This window comes from Heterodontus francisci, chromosome 32 (assembly GCF_036365525.1).
Source record: "Heterodontus francisci isolate sHetFra1 chromosome 32, sHetFra1.hap1, whole genome shotgun sequence".
In the NCBI taxonomy this organism is placed as follows: domain Eukaryota; kingdom Metazoa; phylum Chordata; class Chondrichthyes; order Heterodontiformes; family Heterodontidae; genus Heterodontus; species Heterodontus francisci.
In genome coordinates, this window is record NC_090402.1 from 10,982,925 (window position 1) to 11,003,854 (window position 20,930).

General features: G+C 42.8%; 1 protein-coding gene across 1 annotated transcript in view; it reads right to left on the reverse strand.

Moving 5' to 3' along the window:
- The window catches only part of LOC137347457 (xenotropic and polytropic retrovirus receptor 1 homolog), a 64,688-nt gene that overhangs the window by 25,494 nt on the left and 18,264 nt on the right, over positions 1–20,930 (reverse strand). The window lies entirely within an intron of this gene.

Here is a 20,930-nt window from a genome sequence, read left to right on the forward strand (position 1 = left end):
TCACTGTGATGGGAACCAACTGCACTAATGTAACTTGCGCCTGCTCTCTTTTCCAAGTTACAGACTAATTTAGAAAGCTTGTATTTATTACTAAGCTAAGGACCTCCTGCTTACTTGTCAACCTTAACCAAACACAGCTACCATCCAATTCTGCCTCTGCCCATTATCTCTGTCTGCCTCAATCCTACCATCAAATAGTTACACCCACAGCTGGCAACAGTTCAGTGGCCATATCTCAGACCATTTGCAGAACTGGATTCAGAAGCCTCATTCTCCTTATGCAAGATGACGCTACTCATGCACAGATAGGCAAGAAGCTGTGATCCATCCACTTGCTCATGCTTAAAGCATACGTGTTGGGGATGGGCTCCAAGTCTCCTGTGCACCTGTATTTTTGCTCCTGCATTGATTGCTTTCCCTAGCGTTAGTCCAGAAACTATTAGACCAATAGGTACACAAGTGGGCTAAAGATGACATGCTTCCTTACTGATCTGGTGGCCAGTTTGTGTTCAATTGTATGCCTGCCTTCTGAAATTTCTCCACACTTAGATCAACCAAAAAATGCAGGGAAAGATAAGGGTTGAGCTGACTATACTGAAGGATAATTACACTCACCCATTCAGTGGATGTAAGAGGGTCCATTCAGTAAGACAGAGGTCAACCATAGCAACTGGAAGGGGACTATTACCTACAGAACTGGCACAGGGAATCACAAATCCATGTGTGAAAGCGAGTCAACATGCCGAGTGAAGAAGGCATTACCACAGAAATTCTGCACCATGGCAAGTTGTGAAATTGAATTTAGAAAAGCTGGGCTGCCACCAGAAAACTGATCATGAAAAGCTTTTTAACTTGTTGTACAAACCCAACTGCTTCACTAATGTCCTTCAAGAAAGAGGTTCCACCACCCCTTCCAAGCTAGGTTTGCAGATGTCAGGCTTGGCTCAGTGGGTAGCACTCTTACTGCTGAGTCAGCAGGTTGTGGATTCAAGTCCCACTCCAGTGACTTGTGCACAAGATCTAGGCTGACACTCCAGTGCAGTACTGAGGGACTGCTGCATTAGCAGAAGTACCATCTTTCAAGTGCAATGTTAAATTGAGGCCATGTCAGCGATTGCAGGTAGATGTAAAAGATCCCATGGCATTATTCTGAAGAAGAGTAAGGGAGTTCTTCCCAGTGTCCTGCTTAATATCCCTCAAACGACATCACTAAAGCAGATTATCTGCTAATTGTGGGACATTGCTAAGTGGCTGCTGCATTTCTTATATTACAACTGTGACTACAGTTTAAAAGTATTTCAATGTCTGTAAAATGCTTTAGAACATTCTGAGATTGCGAAAGGTGCAATTGAAATACAAGTTTTTCTTTTAATTTTACATGTTATAGTGGCCTAGAAAGGCACGCAGCTGTTAAAAAAAACGTCAGAAGGCCCAGCATCGCCTTCTCAGGGTAGCTAGGGATGGGCGATAAATTTGCCTTGTCAGTGATGCCTGCATCCTGAGATAAAGCAAAGAACATATATTTTATTTGCTTTGCATGTGCGCATTGTTATCCATTCCCATCTGGTTTTGCACAGCTCCAGGCAAAACAAAGTCTTCCCTACTGTGCCTCAACTTCCGAAAAGCAGCCCATACTGCATCAATTTCCTTACTGTCAACCAGGCTTCCTTGTGTTAGACTGAGGTGGGAAGAGTGCACTGTTTTTCTCTAGTCCCACTTCTCCATGGGTCATATCACATATTTAAATGTTTTATCCAGTTACCAATATGGCCAATTATATCTATTTTTATTTCAGAATAAAATCCACCAACCAGGTTTCTTTAATAAACAACAGAAAAATAAATTATTATAAAACAAGACTTAGTCAATAAAGATGCAAAGCTTTAATACAGTTTGAAAAATGACAGTAAATATATACTCTTTTAAATGCCCAACACACACACACACACACACACACACACACAAACACCGTTTAAAGGAAAAATAAAGACACTTTGGCCAAATTCTTGCTAATTATTGAAGAAAAAGGATAAGATATGTTCCAGATATCATATGGTCTGGCATCCAAGTACACATAGACAGGTCACTGGGATATTTTAAGAAGCAGCTCATTCAGGAGATGTCGAAAGGAAGTCCTCCAGGAGATTTTCAGGAGAAATGTGGCATCAGGGGTTTTAGCTATCACACACTGGAGCTTTTAAGGTTTCTCAGAGAGGTGGAAAAAGATGAGCTGGGTGCTTCTCTCTTAGCAGGCTGACCTCCAACTAACTCAAAACAGTATCCAAAAATGAAACCCACTCTTGAGCACCATAAATATTGACATGTCACTTCTCTGATAAACAACTCCCATAGTCAGAAGGCACCTGTTGTTTACTTAGCGGAAAACATGTGACATCCAGTAAATGTTTTTAAACAGAGTCCTTCCAGTGACCCTTTAAAAAAACAAAGTCCAGCATCTATGGAATCACGTCATCTCCACAATTCTAAAATACAAGTCCTCAAATAAACCATAAAAAAGCACTTTTTGTAACATATGTTTGATTGACGACTTCAGTCAAACTGTGGGAGGTTTGGTTTTGTAATCCCCCCAAAATCAGTAGGAAATTAACTGAGACCCCTGACAAAAATCACCCACAAGGCTTTCACCCCATCCATGAGGGGCTAGAAAAGTACATATCCCACCTTGACGCCCCAAACCGCATTCTTTAACACATGAACGTTAGAGTTCCAGAGTTAAATCTGTGCAGATTTCCAATTGGGAACTTTATAACTTCCAATAATTTTCCTCTCTGAGTGACAGGTAATAGCATGGAAAAGAATGAGGCTTTAATCAAAATGATGTTGGAGTTGACCGGGCAGTTTATTTGCAGACCAAAATTAGGCATTGGAACCAAGAGGAATGTTTTTATGCAAAAGTAATGGAGTTGTGCAACGACTTAGTAGGGAAGGACAGAAAGGGACAGAGTGGGCTCAAGAGGCAGAAAGATGTGTTTCTAGGGAGAGAGGGTTAAATAAGGATCTGCTGAGTATGTTATCAGATAGGACTGATCTATTAAGAAGGAATAGGCAAGTTGGGTCTTAAGGGCCTTTTCAGTTCTTAAATATTCTTTTATCTATCAGATGATATTACATGTATTTTCAGCACAGAAACAGGCCATTCGGCCCAACTGGTTCATGCTGCTGTTTATGCTCCACATGAGCCTCCTCCCACCCCTTTTTCATCTAACCGCATCAACATTTCCTTATATTCCTTTCTCCCACAAGGGTTTATCCAGCTTTCCCTTGAATGTATCCATGCTATTCACCTCAACTACTCCCTACGTTAGTGACTTCTACATTTTAACTACAATCTCTCCTAAATTCCATATTGGAATTATCAACAACTATCTTCTATATATGCCCCCCAGTTCTGGCCTCGCAAGTGGAAACATCGGGTGAGATTTTAACTCAGTCATAACCCAGCCACTTGGACAGAGTTAAGATCGGGTCCATCTTCTGCATGTCTACCCTGCCAAGCCCTCTCACAACCTTAAAGACCACTATCACTTCTCAGTCTTCTCTCTATTAGAATGAATACAAAAGGCTATCCACTTCTCCACTGAGACGTCCCTTTGGGAATGTTGTATTTAATTACACCCATGGGGTGATTTGCGTGTTTGTTTATGACAGTTTGAAAACTGACTAGATTAATCTATTTGCAATTTGCTCATTATCAGGGAAGGGTTTTTATTCCTCTGCAAAGCTAATTGATTGTAAACTGAAAGAAACAACTCTATCAGGCATTCATGATGGCTTTAGGATAATAGAAAGCAGGAGCTACTGTTTGTAATTAGTTCATCTGCAGATTGTCCCCATTGATTTATTACCATCTGTTTCTCCCCTGTATAAATACACAGGCTGATAAAACACAAGTTCGGGAACCAGGACAAAGAAGCAGCTGAATCGGAAAGAAATTTGTGCTTGTCACATCTAGAGGAGAGAGCTACATTCGTGTAGTGAAGCATACAGGCAAAATATATCCTTATTTGTAATGATTTGATAGACTTGGGTTTAACAGATGCTTTTGCTTGCCTGGGGCTAATTTTGACTTGGTCCCAATTAATTGTTTTCTCAGAATTCGTTAGTGGGACTTTGAACTCACACTTTCAGTGCCACCCGATATTTTAGAATTATTTTTATCCCAGGGAACAGAGCAAGTATTTTGTTTAACTCCAGCTGTGGCTGAAACAGGTCCAGTCTCTTTCTTGGGGGAAGTGAGAAGGAGCTAACATCAAGCTATTGGGACTCAAGGTGGCAGCAGTAATTGATTGCTGTGTTTTTTGGTATCTCTGTGTTGTGTTGACCCCAGCCTAGAGAGCATTGGGTTGCTGTTCCCAAACTTCTCACAAACTAGTTCCTAAGGGGAGCATGAGAGAAGTCCAGGCTGACCCATTCGCAAATTTCTGTTAAAGTAATGCTGCCATTAAAGCTGAAGAGATCCTTTCATTGGCTCCCATCAAAAACACCTTAACCTTTAGCCTCTAATTCCATTCCCCTCCCCAGCTGATCCTGCTTCCAGGCTGCTCGTTCAGGTTTTCCTCAACAATGGGCCTTCCTGGGGTTCTGCTTGCTCCTGAGCTGAGTTTCAAATCCCATGTCCTATCCATCACCAGGACTATTTGTTTTCAACCTCCCCAACATCACTCACCTCTACCCTTACATCTAAGGAGACCAATCCCAGCTTCTCTAGTCTCCCCACGTATCTGAAGTCCCTCTTCCCTTGTATAAATCTGATAAATCTCCTCTGCACCCTCTCCAAGGTCTTGAAATCCTTTCTAAAGTGTGGTGCCTAGAATTGGACACAATACTCCGGCTGTGGCCTAACTGGCGATTCATAAAAGTTTAGCATAGCTTTCTCACTGGCCTATCCCAATCTACCCTTCATTATTTATTTGAAACACCTCCATCCGATCAGTCTTTAATCTTCTCATCTCTTATTTCCAGCTTCTTAATCATCTCTTGAACATTTGATTTTCTTTGCAATTGACAATGACAGAGGTCTGATCAGCTGTTACCAGGAAAGCATTACAGTGTCTTAATAGTTGGCCAATGTTCCCAAATGATGTTCACCCATTGCTTACTGATCCACATTGGCTCCCTCGATGTTAAAATTCTCATCCTCTTGTTCCAATCCCTCCTTGGCCTCGCCCCTCCCTATCTCTCAAACCTTCTTCAGGTCTATAACACCCCCAAGATCTCTACATTCCTCCAATTCTGGCTTCTTGAGCATCCCCAATTTCAATCCCCACGTGCCTTCAACAGTCTAAGTCCTAAGCTCTGAAATTCCCATGCTAAACCTGTCCTCCTCTCTACGTCTCATGGTCTCTTCCTTTAAGACGCCTTAAAACTTACCTCTTTTACCAAGCTTTTGGTCACCTATACTAATATCTCCTTAATTGGCTTGATGTCAAATCTTGTTTGATAATTGCTCCTGTGGGATGTTTTACTGCATTAAAGATGCTATATAAATACAAGTTGTGGTGGTTGTAAATGCTCCTGGAGTTGAACATCGAACCTTTAAAGGACTGTCACTCTTTGGGAAAAGGAAAGAGATGGAGGCTCCAATTGCAAAGACAGGTGTTCGGCAGCAGATTCTTTGTTCGAACCCATGAAGTGCAGCATTGTCTTTAACCAGACAGCCATTTGTTTCATGATGAATAAATACTGACAGCACAAATAAAACGTTCTCCTTCATTAATAATACAAATAGAAATCGATCCCCACTCAGCCATTGGAGTTTCAGTCAGTGCTGAGGTTACAGTCTTTAACGCTAATCTTGGTCAGTACAATGCACAAGTCTTTATCGAATAATCAGCACAAACAAATCTCCTATTGCTTGTAGTCACTGTGTGCACCACCATGACAATTAGGCACCTAGGGTGGGGTTGGTGTACAGGACAGTCAAACAGCTGGAGTTTCTAGCCTCTCATTATGGGTCTCCATGGAAACACCCATGTTCCAAAGCAGCTGCTCTACGGGCTGTTCCCAGCGACGCACACCGAGACAAACATCAACTGCTGCTGGAAGACCATCAACTCGGTGAAAGACGCTCTTTGGTCTGTCCAAAACTTGCTGGTCTTCCAGCGCAAAGAGCTGTCCACGACCAAGTGTTGCAGACTGGCACATTCCAAGGTCCAGGACAATGTGCTGAGGGATGCACTAAAGGTTGGGGCAACTGCCACAAAGGCTCAATGGGGAAAGGCCACAGTCTTAAGGCCCTCCCGCATAGTACATTGAGGGGCTGGAACCCCTCGGGCTGTATGTTTGCCATGAAATGCATTTTGTAAGTATAACCTGTAATTGAGGTGCCTCACTACACTTACAGAGGACCACCTACTGTAGCGAAAGAAATTGAACTGTATTGCACTTCATGTAATTTCAAATTTGAATTATTATGTAATATACTTTTACAAATTTTATGAATAAAGTATATTTTTTGAAAAATAGCCACTGCCTGCTATTGGGTTAACAGTGGATTTTGGAGCTGGCTAGTAAAACAGAAGAACAAGGAACCCCCAAAAGCTGCTCAATGTTGGCAGTGTGCCCATGAGTGTTGGTAGGAAGCTGTGAGTGATTGATCAGATGGTATGGGCAGTTGCACCATGCCGCCCATGTACAGTTAGGTAAAAGTACGGATATTGGGAAAGAAAGTGATTGTGATGAGCAAGAGTCCTGCCATTGATAGAATCTCGATTCTGAGTTCCCTAATGCCTTACCGTGTAAAAGCTCAGTATGAAACTGAGCCATGCAGATCAGGAAGGTCCCAGGTTTAATCTTTTGTCCGTGCTGGGTTTGCTAAACTCAGGCAGTTTGCTAAACTGGTCTAGGAAGGAACCAAATCAGCTATGATTCCTGCTCCAGACAGCTATCCAGCAAACTCAACCAGAAAGTGCACCTGCGTAGACTTTGCTTGGGGACAGCTCTGGGGCTTGCGTGCAATGTTCCTTATGGTAGAAGAGCATTCCAACAGTCACCATCTCGGTTCACCCATGAAGAATGACAAGTTGGTTAGGGTATCGGAGGGTCACCTATACCTATGGAAGTATACCTCATAGTCTTCTTCTTCTTCTTCTTTTTAAGGAGTAGGAAAATCAGAGAACAAAATACCGAGAATGCTGAGACTAGAGAGGTGATGTTACAACTGGAATTAAAGATGGCAACGGTACAATCAGTCTAGAGCAGGGTTGTCCAACATACGGCCGACAGGTATAAACTGTTCCCGGGGCCATTCCTCATCCTTACCATGACTGGAGATGAGAAATTTCCCTTTGTGAGAATCGGCTTTTAAACTATTGTGCTGTCAGTTTCACAGGTGACAGTTGCTGACATTGGGAACAATCATTTCCCAACAGATTCAGGGTTTTCTGGCTGGTTCTGACTTATTTTTAAAACAGCGAGGGGAGGGGGGAGAGAGAGTCAAAGAGTCATTTACCTATGGCACAGAAGGAGGCCATTCTGTCCATCGAGCCCATGCTGGCGCTCCACGGAGCTATGCAGTCAGTTCCACTCCCTGGCTCAAGCCCCGTTGCCCTACAAGTCTATTTCTCTCAGGTGGCCATCCAACCTCCTCTTGAAGTCATTGATCGTCTCCACTTCCATCACCCTTGTGGGCAGCGAGTTCCAGGTCATTACCACCCGCTGCATAAAAAATTCCTTCCTCATATCTCCCCCTGCATATTTTACACAAAACGTTCAATCTGTGTCCCCTAGTCCGAGAGGGGAGGGGGAAGGGAAGACAGATCAAGGTCTCTCCTGAAAGGTGGACACCTATCCAGAATACTCTGCATCGCTACATCAAGTGTGTGGGCAGAGACTGACTACTTATTAAAGCAAAAACAATACCAGATATGTCACTAAATCAGTTTTCAATATAGTGACGAGAAAGTAAGTTAATAAATTAGTCTACTAATTTAAAGCTTCTTCACAAAAATTCACATTTGTTGTTTTTATTAGTAAGATAAAATTTTAATCTTTTGAAATTTGCTCACCGGCTCCCCCCCACCCCCCACCCTCCCTCCCACACCCTGTGCTGAACAAAAATCGCAGTGCGGCCCTCCGCCCGAAAAGGTTGGACAAGCTTGGTCTAGAGTTTTATGCAGGTGCGGATGCGGGCGAGGTTCCTGCAATTGGGGCCTGGGGAAGTGAGCAGAGCAATTAAAAAAAAACTTGTATTTATAAAGCAACTTTCATGCCACAGGATGTCCCAAAGTGCTTTACAGCCAATTAAGTACTTTAGAACTGTAGTCACTGTTATACTTTATGAAATGTGGCAGCCAATTTACACACAGAAAGCTCCCACAAACAACAATGTGATAATGACCAGATCACCTGCTTGACTGATGTTGATTGACGGATAAATATTGGCCAGGAGATCAGGGAAAACTCCCCTGTTCTTCTTTGAAATAGCGTCATGGGATCTTTTATGTCCATCTGACAGGGCAGCCAGGGTCTTGGTCTAACCTCTCATCCTAAAGACGGCACCTCCGACAGTGCAGCACTTTCTCAGTACTGCACTGGAGTGTTGGCTTTGGCTTTTGTGCTCAAGACCTGTAGTGGGACTGAACCCACAACCTTTTGACTCAGACACGAGAGTGCCAACTGAGCCATGGCTGACAATAGCCATGGTAATACTGATAAAATAGGGAAAGAGAAGAGAGGTGACTGAAGACAGGTGACCAGACAGAGTAACAAGGGGAGTGACAGGGGACAGGTGATTGATGAGAGTGACAAGAGATCGCTAGGGATGGTGACCAGAGGGGTGACTGAAGAGTAACTGGGGAAACGATGAACGATCACTAGGGAAAGGCACGGTTAAGAGAAGAGCCATCTATCAGACAAGCTTTTTCTTGTGATGCCAACTCACAAATTACTCTGCTTTGCTCCAGGTGGGTGGGATTGTGCATTGCTTGACTGGTTTGGTTCCTCTTGACTTTCTGCCCGTTCTTGGGCAGAAAGGGTTCTGGGAGCAGGAAAACCACACACCTTATGCAGCCGAGTAATGGTTGAGACATAAGGGCATCCGAAGCACTGAAATGCACTGTGCCAGCTGTTCAATATTTTTAATGTAAAAATAAATATTGATTTTTCCAGGATGCACATTACATTTGACTTAAAGTAAATGGAGATTGAATTGGACTGGATATATATTCCTTTCTGATTAACATTTGTGACCTGTGGAAAAGTGGAACTAGAAAAGACAGTACACTCCTCCCACCTCGGTCATAACAACATGATTCATTTTATCAATACTCTCAGTTACAGTTTATTTTTCCTGAATTAATTTATTTTGTTTGTGATCGTGTCGAATGATCATTTCAAGACAATAGCAGTGAGAAATTTAAAGGCCTTAATAATAATGGCTGCCAAAGCAATCATGAAGCAGGTTAAGTGAATGTCACAACTTTACTTGCACTTTTTTTTGACATTAAATTGATAGCAGCAAGTTTTATAAATCCACAAGATAAGTTAGATCAATAAATTCACAGGGAGTTTTAAAAAGTAAAAGAAGTTTTGGACAATTTTTGCTCTAGCCATAGTCCCAAAGAACCATAGGCATCTCTCCCCATTACAGAGACACAGTTGGTGAAGTACAGCTTGAGGGTTCACCACTTCTCAAGTGTGGGGCAAGGTGAAGAGGCAGCCCTCCATGAGCTACCACAGCTGGCAGGGGGATTGAACCCACACTGTTGGCATCTTTCATGCTAGCAATCTAACCAACTGAGCTAACTGACCCCCCCCCCCCCCCCCCCTTTAGATAATTACAAAGCTAATTTAATAGGATGTTGTCCTGTTTTAACCGGAGCTCTTTCGTATCACTGCTTCTTTACATTTATGTACAGCAAGTTTGAAGCCGCTGCTTTGGTGACTCCACCCTATCCTACACCCCCAGACTTTTTTTCAAAGTTTGGCCAGACAAGAAGTAGTTAACCCGTTACTTCTATTTGACAAGTTGCAATTCTGAGTGTTATGACATCATGCTGCATTAAAATTGACACATGCATGCTTTATAGATTAACCCATTCAAGGGCTCTCCAGAGGCACAACAATGGATTTTCTGTTCTCTTTTACAGCTGATCCTGGTTTTTAGAATCACATCAGTGCTGATGGCACAGGATTATCAAGAGTATTTATTTTACAAGAAGGTAGCAGTTTTTGCTGGAAAGTCAAGGGTGCAAGGTGATGATGTGGGGGAGGTGGTGGCGTAGTGTTATTGTCACTGGACTAGTAACCCAGAGACCCAGGGTATTGCTCTGGGGACATGGGTTCAAATCCCACCACAGCAGAAGGTGGAATTTGAATTCAATTAATAAATCTGGAATTAAAAAGCTAGTCTAATGATGGCCATGTAACCATTGTCAATTGTTGTAAAAACCCATCTGGTTCACTAATGTCCTTTAGGGAAAGAAATCTGCTGTCCTTACCTGGTCTGGCCTACATATGACTCCAGACCAACAGCAATGTGGTTGACCCTTACATGCCCTCTGAAATGGCCTAGCAAGCCACTCAGTTGTATCTAACCGCTAGCACTGTGGGTGTACCTACCCCACATGGACTGCATGGTTCAAGAAGGCAGCTCACAACAACCTTCTCAAGGGCAATTAGGGATGGGCAATAAATGCTGGCCTGGCCAGCGACGCCCACATCCCATGAATGAATAAAAAAGAAAAAAGCCCTGGTAAGAATTTAAAATCAGATCTGCAGACATCGGAAGGACATCATCAAATGTCCCAGCATGATAGCAAGCTTAATGTTTGAAAGGTCTTGACAAATACATAAATAGGAAGGGAATAGAGGGATATGGGCCCCGGAAGTGCAGAAGGTGTTAGTTTAGGCAGGCATCAAGATCGGCGCAGGCTTGGAGGGCTGAATGGCCTGTTCCTGTGCTGTACAGTTCTTTGTTCTTTGTCATTGACCTGAAACGTTAACCCTGTTTCTCTCTCTACAGATGCTACCTGACCTGTTGAATATTTCCAGCATTTTCTGTTTTTATTTCAGATTTCCAATATCTGCAGTATTTTGTTTTTGTATCAATTGATACAAGTTGCTGTTCAAGCACTTGAGAAGGTTAAAATACTTATCCGCCACCCAGCATTGGACAAGCAGAAATTTCCTCCAACTAAACATTGGGAAGACTGAAGCCATTGTCTTTGGTCCCCACCACAAATTCAGTTCCCTCGGTACCCACTCCAACCCTCTCACTGGTCATTCTCTGAGGCTAAACCAGACCACTCGCCACTGTGTCATCTTATTTGACTCTGATCTGAGCTTCCGATCTGATTATCCTCTCCATCAGCAAGACCATCTACATCAACCTCCATAACATCACCCAACTCAATCCTTGCCTCAGCTCACCTGCTGCTGAAACACTCATCAATTGTTCCCCCAAGACTTGACTATTCCAATGCACTCCTGGCTGGTCACCCATCTTGCACCCCCCATAAACTTGAGCTTATTCAAAACTCTGCTGCCTATATCCAAATTGTCACCAAGTCCCGCTTATCAACCCTGTGCTCGCTGGCCGACATTGGCTTCCGGTCCAGCAACATCTTGATCATTCTTGTTATCAAATCCCTCCATGACCTCACTGCTCCCTATCTCTGTAACCAGTGCTACAATCCTCCAAGATCTCTGTGCTTCTCTAGTACAGGCCCCTTGAGCATCCCTAAATTTCATTGCTCTGCAATGGCGGTCTGCTTTCAGCTCCCTGGGCCCTAAGCTATAGAATTCCCTCCCTAAACCTCTCCACCTCTCTACCACTCCCTCTTCCTTGAAGATGTTTCTTCAAACCTACCTTCACTTGCCCTAATATTTCCTTATGTTGCTTGGTGTCAAATTTTGATTGATCGGCTGACGTGTAGCACCTTGAGTCATTTCACTACATCAAATGCAGTATATAAATGCAAGTTATTATTGTTGTTGAAGCGTTCCCATTGAAGAACAGGGTATAATCACATTTCTTCATTAAAAAAGAATTGACTACAAATCGTGAGCACTCTGAAACGGTTTGGGTGTCAGGATCCAGGGACCAGTACTCAGGACTTCCAAACAGGGAAGGGAACTGCGATTATTGAACATTGACAAATCCTGTCAGTCCAACAATACCAGTCCAGTCTGCACCTAATCCTGATGTTGAGGGGGGAGAACTGTTGTGCAAATGGTAACTAACGTCCCTTTTCTTGCATTCCCTCTGGAATTAGTATGATCTTGAAAAGATAAAATGAACTCAGGCACAGTAGAGCAGGGAAAAGGCATTCAAGGTAGGTGAGCTGATGATGTGAAGAAATAAAAGCTATGTTTTAATGGGAAACCGAATGGAATCTATTGTCATCGTCCTAGGTGATCATGGTTGAATTTGAGAGGTTAGGGAGAAGATGTGTGAGTGCATCCACGTGCAATATAAATCACTTGGGCACAACTTGACAAATGATCTTGCTCTACTATCAATACTCAATCTAGTTAGGGTCAGAAAAGAATAGTTCATTGATTGCTTTCTCTTGGACATGGTTGTGTCCTTGGCTCTACTGAACAATGAGAAGAATGCGCTTGATAGCCTGGCCACTAATCCAAACATGCAGGGAGACATTCTAATCAAACACCTCCAGATCCCCCTGACCTGTGGATAGATAGCTTCGAAGGACAGGCATGGCTTGTATCAGATGTCCCGTGCTGCATGATCTTGGGATACGGCTGTGTGTGCAGAAGTGACCTGTTGAGTGTTAAGCAGCCATTAAGCTGGCATGATGAAGATGAACTGAAGAATGAGTTCCAGTCACGTTCAGTCATGCTGAAAGTGCCACAACGTGAAATCGTCAGTGGGGTTCAGGAGAGTGAGAACATATACTGTAGCACTCGTGATTTAAAGACTTTACTCGTGCCTCTGACATATGATCCACAGAGAAACCGATTTTCTGCATTAGGCTGAGTGAAGCAACCGGGATAGAATTAAACGCACTGGTACCAATCAGAGCTATTGAAGTTAAAATAGAGAAGGACAAAGAACTGAAAATTCAAAACTAAGGGTGGTCCCCGAAAAACTGAAATTAAAATGATCCAAATTATGGATAAGAGTAAAACAATACTGGACGATCTTTTAAGTCCAGGTGATACATTTTTGATACTTGGAGTACATGGTGTGAGATACATTTTGAACTTTATTTACTATTCAATGTATGATGATATTCATAATATTTTTGATGAGATGTTAGATGACACCAATGGGCACAGATCTATATAATAGACTAGATTGAGTTAGGCATATGATACAAATGAAATTTTTAGTGTTGGCCGGAAATACTCTAAAGACCACAAAAGGGGGATTGTAAGAAAAGGGTTAATCGAATTGCCCTTCAGTCGGCTAATGTTATACTGCTATTGATTTCTCTTTATATTGCACTAATAGTAACCTTTAGCTTTTGCCTGTTAAGTAAGGAGGTATAAGACAATTTAGTTGCACCACAGTGACCACTGAACTGCCAAGTAAGATTAAACTTAAAGCAATGGTTAGCCTAGTCAATTCAGTAAAGTTATTAAAAAGACATTCCAGTGCAAACTGATGCATATATTTAAGAGAACATTGACCAGTTGATTACAAGTTGATTACCAGGATGTTGCCTGGTCTGGAGGGCCATTAGCTATGAGGAGAGGTTGGATAAACTCGGATTGTTTTCACTGGAACGACGGAGGTGGAGGGGCAACATGATAGAGGTTTACAAAGTTATAAGCGGCATGAACAGAGTGGATAGTCAGAAGCTTTTTCCCAGGGTGGAAGAGTCAGTTACTAGGGGACATAGGTTTAAGGTGAGAGGGGCAAAGTTTAAAGGGGATGTGCGAGGCAAGTTCTTTACACAGAGGGTGGTGAGTGCCTGGAACTTGTTGCCGGGGGAAGGTGGTGGAAGCAGGTACCATAGAGACGTTTAAGAGGTATCTTGACAAATACATGAATAGGATGGGAATAGAGGGATACGGACCCCGGAAGTGCAGAAGGTTTTAGTTTAGGCAGGCATCAAGATTGGTGCAGGCTTGGAGGGCCGAATGGCCTGTTCCTGTGCTGTACTGTTCTTTGTTCTTTGTTCTTTTGTTCTGTAGAAGGAATAATTTATGAATACATCATCCTTTTTACAGGAGGGAGATTGGTATGGAATGGTTCAGAATTATAATCATAAGTTTCGCTTGGTAGGATAGCAATTATATGTAACAAGAGTGAAACTATTGATAAGACAAAAAAGTAGGGGAGTTATACCAGTCTACAAAAAAGAAAAAAAAACTTGTTAAAATTAATTCTCATTAGAAATCTCCATCAGGACAGTATTATGTAATGCAGAAATGAATGATTTGTCATGTAGAAGGGATTGCACAATAATATAAATAGGAGAGCAGATGGATACAAGTGATACAAACGGACATCAATCTCACAACATACATAGGAGGGTTGATGGGATTAAAGGGGCAACATGGATACAAACTGGCTCAGGGATAGAAAGCAGAGAGTAGTGGTGAAAGGTTATTTTTCAAATTGGAGGGAAGAATACAATGGTGTTCCCCAGGGGTTAATATTAGGACCAGTGCTCTTTTTGATATATATTAATAACCTGGACTTGCATATACATGCCATAATTTCAAAGTTTCCAGTTGATACGAAACTCAGAAATATTGTAAACAATCAGGAGAACATAGACTCGTAAAATGGGCAGATATGTGGAAGATGAAATTTAACACAGGGTGTGTGAATGTTGGCCTTGCCAGTGATGCCCACATCCTGTGAATGAACCAAAAGAAATGATACATTTAGGTAGGAGGAATGAGAAGTAAGATGGTACAATTTTAAAGAGGTTGCAGGGACAGAGGGACCTGGGGATCTACATACACAAATCTTTGAAGTTGATAAGGCTGTTAAACATATGGAATCCTTGGCTATACAAATAGATGAATCGAGTGCAAGAGCAAGAAAATTATGCTAAATCTTTATAAAACACTGGTTAGGCTTCAGCTGGAGTATTGCTTTCAATTCTGGACACCACACTTTAGGAAGGATGTCAAGGCCTTGGTGAGAGTGCAGAGGAGATTGACTAAAATGGTGCCAGGGATGAAAGACTAGAGAGACTGGGGTTGTTCATTGGAGCAGAGAAAGTTAAGGGGAGATTTGATTGAGGTGTTCAAAAACAGTTTTGATAGTTTCTCCTTATTTACTCTGTTTCCAGTGGCAGAAGGGTCAGTAACCGGAGGACACAGATTTAAGGTCACTGACAAAAGAATCAGAGGCACCATGAGAAATTTTTTTACACAGTGAGTTGTTGTGATCTGGAATGGACTGCCTGAAAAGGTGGTGGAAGCAGATTCTGTAGCAACTTTCAAAAGTGAATTGGATAAATACTTGAATGCAAAACTAAGGGCTACGGGGAAATAGCAGGGTAGAGGGATTAATTGGATAGCTCTGCCAAACAGCCAGCGTGAAGGGCTGAATGGCCTCCTTTTATGCTGTTTAATTCTGTAATTCTATAATTTTCTGACAGGCACCAATGTTACTCATTCTGATGGAGTCTAGTATTACACACATTCTACACACATTCTACAACTAGCAGAGTTGGTGGGTACCTGTTTTAGACAGTGACATTCATCACCCAGTCCGAGTTCCAGTGTTACATATGGACATTGGCCACTACAAGTAGGAGAGCTGATGTGTACTGAAGTTACACGGAAACATTCACAAAAATATAAATAGTAGAGCTGATGTGTTCAAATGATACACACTGGTCACATATGAAAGTTGCTGGGTACCAACAGATTTTGCACAATATTAATAGGACAGTTGATGGGTACCAGTGTAATGCATTAATATTCATTATACTGTATAAACAGTAGAGCTGATGTACACAATAATATTTATTATTCTCTATAAATAAGGGAGATGATTTGTACCACTGTTACATACCAACATTTATCACATTGTATGGGGTCCAAGTGTTACATAACAACATTCAGCACTCTCTATATTTAGGACAGCTAATGGGAATCAGTGTTACATACTGACATTTATCACACTATAACTATGAGTCTTGATGTTATACACTGACATTCATTCTAATGAATAAATAAGAGACAAACTGACATTCAACACATGCTATAAATTGGAGAGCTGATGGATACAAGTGTCACGCATTGATATTCATCACACTGTATCAGCAGAACAGTGGATGGGTAACAGTGTTAACAACATTCATCATACAATATCAATAGGAGAGCTGATGGCTACCAGTGTTATACACTTACATTCATCATACTGTATGAATAGGAGAGCTGAATGTGTTCTAGTGTTACATACTGACATTCACCAAACTGTATAATTTACTATAAGCCCACTGACTCCTACAGCTACCTTGGCTATACTTCCTCACACCCCATTTCCGGTCAGGATTCTATTCCATTCTCCCAGTTACACCGTCTCTGTCACATCTGTTTGGATGATGCCACCTGCCACACTAGCGCTTTCGATATGTCTTCCTTTTTCCTCAAACAAGGATTCTCTGCCACGGTGGTTAACAGGGCGCTTGACCATGTCTGTTCTATTTCACACACTTTTGCTCTCACTTCTTCCCCTCCCTCCCAGAACTATGATAGGATTCCTCGTCCTCACCTTCCACCCTACCAGCCTTCTTATTCAATGGATCATTCGCTGCAATTTCCACCACCACCAGCATGATGCCACCACCAAACACATCTTCCGCCACCCCCCCCCCTCCCCTTTCTACATTCTAAAGGGACCATTCCCTCCATGACACCCTGGACCCCTCCTCAGTCATCCCACAACACCCCAACCCTATGGCACCTTTCCACACAAGTGCAGAAGATGCAACACCTGCTCTTTTACCTCCTCCCTTCTCACCATCCAAGGCCCCAGTCATTTCTTCCAGGTGAATCAGCCATTTACTTGTACTTTTTTCAATTTAGTATACTGTATTCGCTGCCCATGATGTGGTCTCCTCTATACTGGGCAGATCAAACACAGACTGGGTGACCACTTTGCTGAACACCTCTGTTCAGTCCCTGAGCTTCCAGTTGGCTGTCATTTTCATTCTCCACCTTGCTCCCACTCTGCCCTTACTGTTCTTGGTCTAGTGCAGTGTTCCAATGAAGCTCAATGCAAGCTCGAGGAACAGCACCTCATCTTTCGACTGGGCACTTTACGCCCTTCTGGACTCAACAATGGGATCAACAGTTTTAGATCTTAACCTCTGCTTATTTTGTTTCATTTTTCTTTGCTGGTTTGCTTTTTTTCCTCTTGTTTATCTCATTTCTTTCAGTTTGCTTTGGGACAGCAGCTATTCAGGGTCCTGCCATTCACACCTTCTCTAGACACATCTTTTCTTTCTTTACTGTCCCATTACCACTTCCATTAGCCATGAAACCTTTTGTCATTTAATCTCTCCTGCGCTCCGCCCTATCATACACCTTCCCTTTTGTTCTTCTTCCCACCCTTCCCCCTATCACTTGTTCAAAACCAATTATATTTCTAACTTTTCCCAATTCTGATCAAACGTTAACTCTATTTCTCTCTCCACAGATGCTGCCTGACCAGCTGAGTATTTCCAGCATTTTCTGTTTTTATTTCAGATTTCCAGCATCTGCAGTATTTTGCTTTTGTATATTGTATAAATAGGAGACCTACTTTATGTCAGTCTTACAACTTGCATTCATAAGAACAACTTGTATTTATATTACAACATAGTAAAACAGGAGCATTAGCAAGCAAAATTTGTCACTGAGCCATATAAGGAGATATTAGGACAGAAAAGCTTGGTCAGAGAGGTAGATTTTACGAAGCATCTTAAAGGAGGAGAGAAAGATAGTGAGGCTGAGAAATTTAGGGAGGAAGTTCCAGAGTTTTGGGGTTAGGCAGCCAAAGGCACAGTCAGCAATGGTGGAGTGATTAAAATTGGGGATACAAAAGAGGCCAGAATTGGAAAAACACAGAGGCCTTGAACTGTTGTAGGGCTGGAGGAGGTTACAGAGATAAAGAGGGGCAAGGCCATGGAGGGTTTTGAAGACAAAGATAATTTTAAAATTGAGGCATTGCTGAACTGGGAGATAATATAAAAGCAAAATACTGCGGATGCTGGAAATCTGAAATAAAAACAAGAAATGCTGGAATCACTCAGCAGGTCTGGCAGCATCTGTGGAAAGAGAAGCAGAGTTAACGTTTCGGGTCAGTGACCCTTCTTCGGAACCCCTTCTTCTTCGGTTCCGAAGAAGGGTCACTGACCCGAAACGTTAACTCTGCTTCTCTTTCCACAGATGCTGCCAGACCTGCTGAGTGATTCCAGCATTTCTTGTTTTTATATGAGAGATAATATAGGTCAGGGATCACAGGTATGATGTGTGAATGGGGCTTGGTGCGAGTTAGGATACAGAAAGCAGAATTTTGGATGGGCTCAAATCGATGTGGAGTGGAAGATGGGAATCTGGCCAGGAGAGCATTGGAATAATAAAATCTAGAGGTAACAAAGGCATGGATGAGGGTTACAGCAGCAGATGAACTGAGATAGAGGCAGAACCAGGCATCATTATGGAGGTAGAAATAGGTGGACTTGGAGTGGACATGTGGTCAGAACTCATCTCGGGGTCAAATACAATGACAAACTTGCAAACTGACATTTATATCGCTGCATATGTTATGCACGGTCTTTCATTACACTGTCTATATAAGAGTTCATGGATATCAATGATACACATTAATGCTTTGTAGACTGTATAAACAGGGAGAGTTTAGGAATAAGTGTTACACAGACATTCATTGCAAGATACAAATAGGACAGTTTTTGGTTACTAGTGAAACGGACTGATATGCGTCACACAATATAAATTGGAGAGCTGATAGGTACCATCCCTCCACATGGATGTATCAGCCATGGTTCAATTGGTAGCATTCTCACCTCTGAGACTTGAGCACTAAACTCTAGGCTCACACTCTCGCTCAGTTCTGGGTTTTGCGGATGAGACATTAAACCAAGGATCTGCCCTCTCAGGTGAATGTTAAAGATCCTATGGTGCTATTTTGAAGAAGAGCAGGGAAGTTCCCTTTAGTGTCCTTCCCAATATTTATCCCTCAGTCAACATCACAAAAACAGATTATCCGGTCATTATGTTTGCTGGAGCTTGCTGTGTACAAATTGGCTGCTGTTTTTCCTACATTACAACAGTGATTACACTTCAGTTGCACTTCATTGGCTGTGAAGTGCCTTGGGATGTCCTGTCATTGTGAAAGGCGCTATATAAATGTATGTCTTTCTTTCTGATATTTACACCATGGCTGGATTTTGTGCTGGAGGCGGGGTTCCCGGCACTAGGTCAAAAAGGTGGGGAGAACCCCCACCTCTGCTTTTTCTGCCCTCCACCCCGGAGCGATCCTCCAATCTTTTTAAATTAAAATTTCAGGAGGCGGGATCCATGTCTTTAAAGGGATGGCGATCCCGCCTCCAAGAGCTGCCAGCCAATCAGAGCACTGGTGGTTCAGTAGTATCAGCAGCACCACTGGGACTGCAGAGGCCTCGGACCCAGGCCCAGTGCTGGAACCCCAGAGGTAAGTGAGGTGGGGTTGCCGGGGCCTGTCCAGTGAGTGAGGGGGGGGGGGGGGGGGGGGGTGGGTTAGGGGCGTGGTCATGCAGTCCGGGGGAGGGTGTCCGGGGGATAAAGTTGTTCATGGTGGGGGTCCTCTGTGGGCCACAAATTGTCCACAAAGGAGGGAACCCTCCTCCAGGCCTGCAAAGCGCCCTCCCCGTGTGGCAGAGGCCCCCACCCCCACCTCCCCCCGCTGCTGGTATGATTTCAGCCCTCCGCCCCACTGCACCCCCGCCCCCCGTTGCATTACTCCGTGCCCCCACCCCACCCCCCGCCTCTGATCCAGCCTGTAACTGGGAAGGCTGATGGGCACCAGTGTCACACGCTGACATGATCTTACTTTAAATAAGGGAAGCTGATGGGACCAGTGTTACACTCATGTTAATCAATGTATAACTAGGAGATGGGCACTAGTGAAGCATTGTGGATTTTTTGATTTGCACTTTTTGTTCCTGCTGTTAAGGAGGACCAGCTAGAGACAGGAAGAGACTACCATTCACAACAGCCTGTAAGCTTGCTAAGGGGAGAGACAAGTAGTTCGTGCAATCACAGCACTGGAATTCCCTCCCTAAGCCGCTTCATTCCACCTCTCTCTCCTCCTTTAAGACACTCCTTAAAACCTGCCTCTTTGACCAAGCTTTTGGTCATCTGCCCTAATATCTCCTCAAGCTACTTGGTGTCAAACGTTGTTTGATTACACCCCTATGAAGCACCTTGGGATGTTTTACCATGTTAAAGGTGCTATGTAAATACAAGTTGTTGTAGGACAATGAAGGTAGGAGATTAAGTACAGCTCTGGGTGCTGCTAGCGGATTTGGAAACCTGGAACCTGAAGCTCAGAAAACTTATACAGCACATTGAATCTGCTAAACAGGGGTACATTAGTGCCAAACACCTGTAAGGAAAGAGTTAATCAGACTGTCCTGAAATCTGCTATTGTTATACTGCTATTGATTTCTCTTTATATTGTAGTGATAGTAATCTTTAGATTTTGATCTTAAAGCTAAGGTCAGTTTAGTCACTCGAGTAAACATAATAAAATGACATGCTATTGTATTCTTACATTTAATCAGTCAATGACAAGTGCAAGAAAAATAATTTGTCCGCCAAAAGAAAAATATCTCGATATACATCTTTTTTAGAAAATGGCGATTGGTCCAAGATGAAAGATAAGCTCATGGTTAAAAGTCTCACTTGGTGGTATAGCAATTATATGTAACAAGAGGGAAACTATTGATAAGATGACAAAGTTGGGGCAGTTGTACCGAAAGATAACTCAT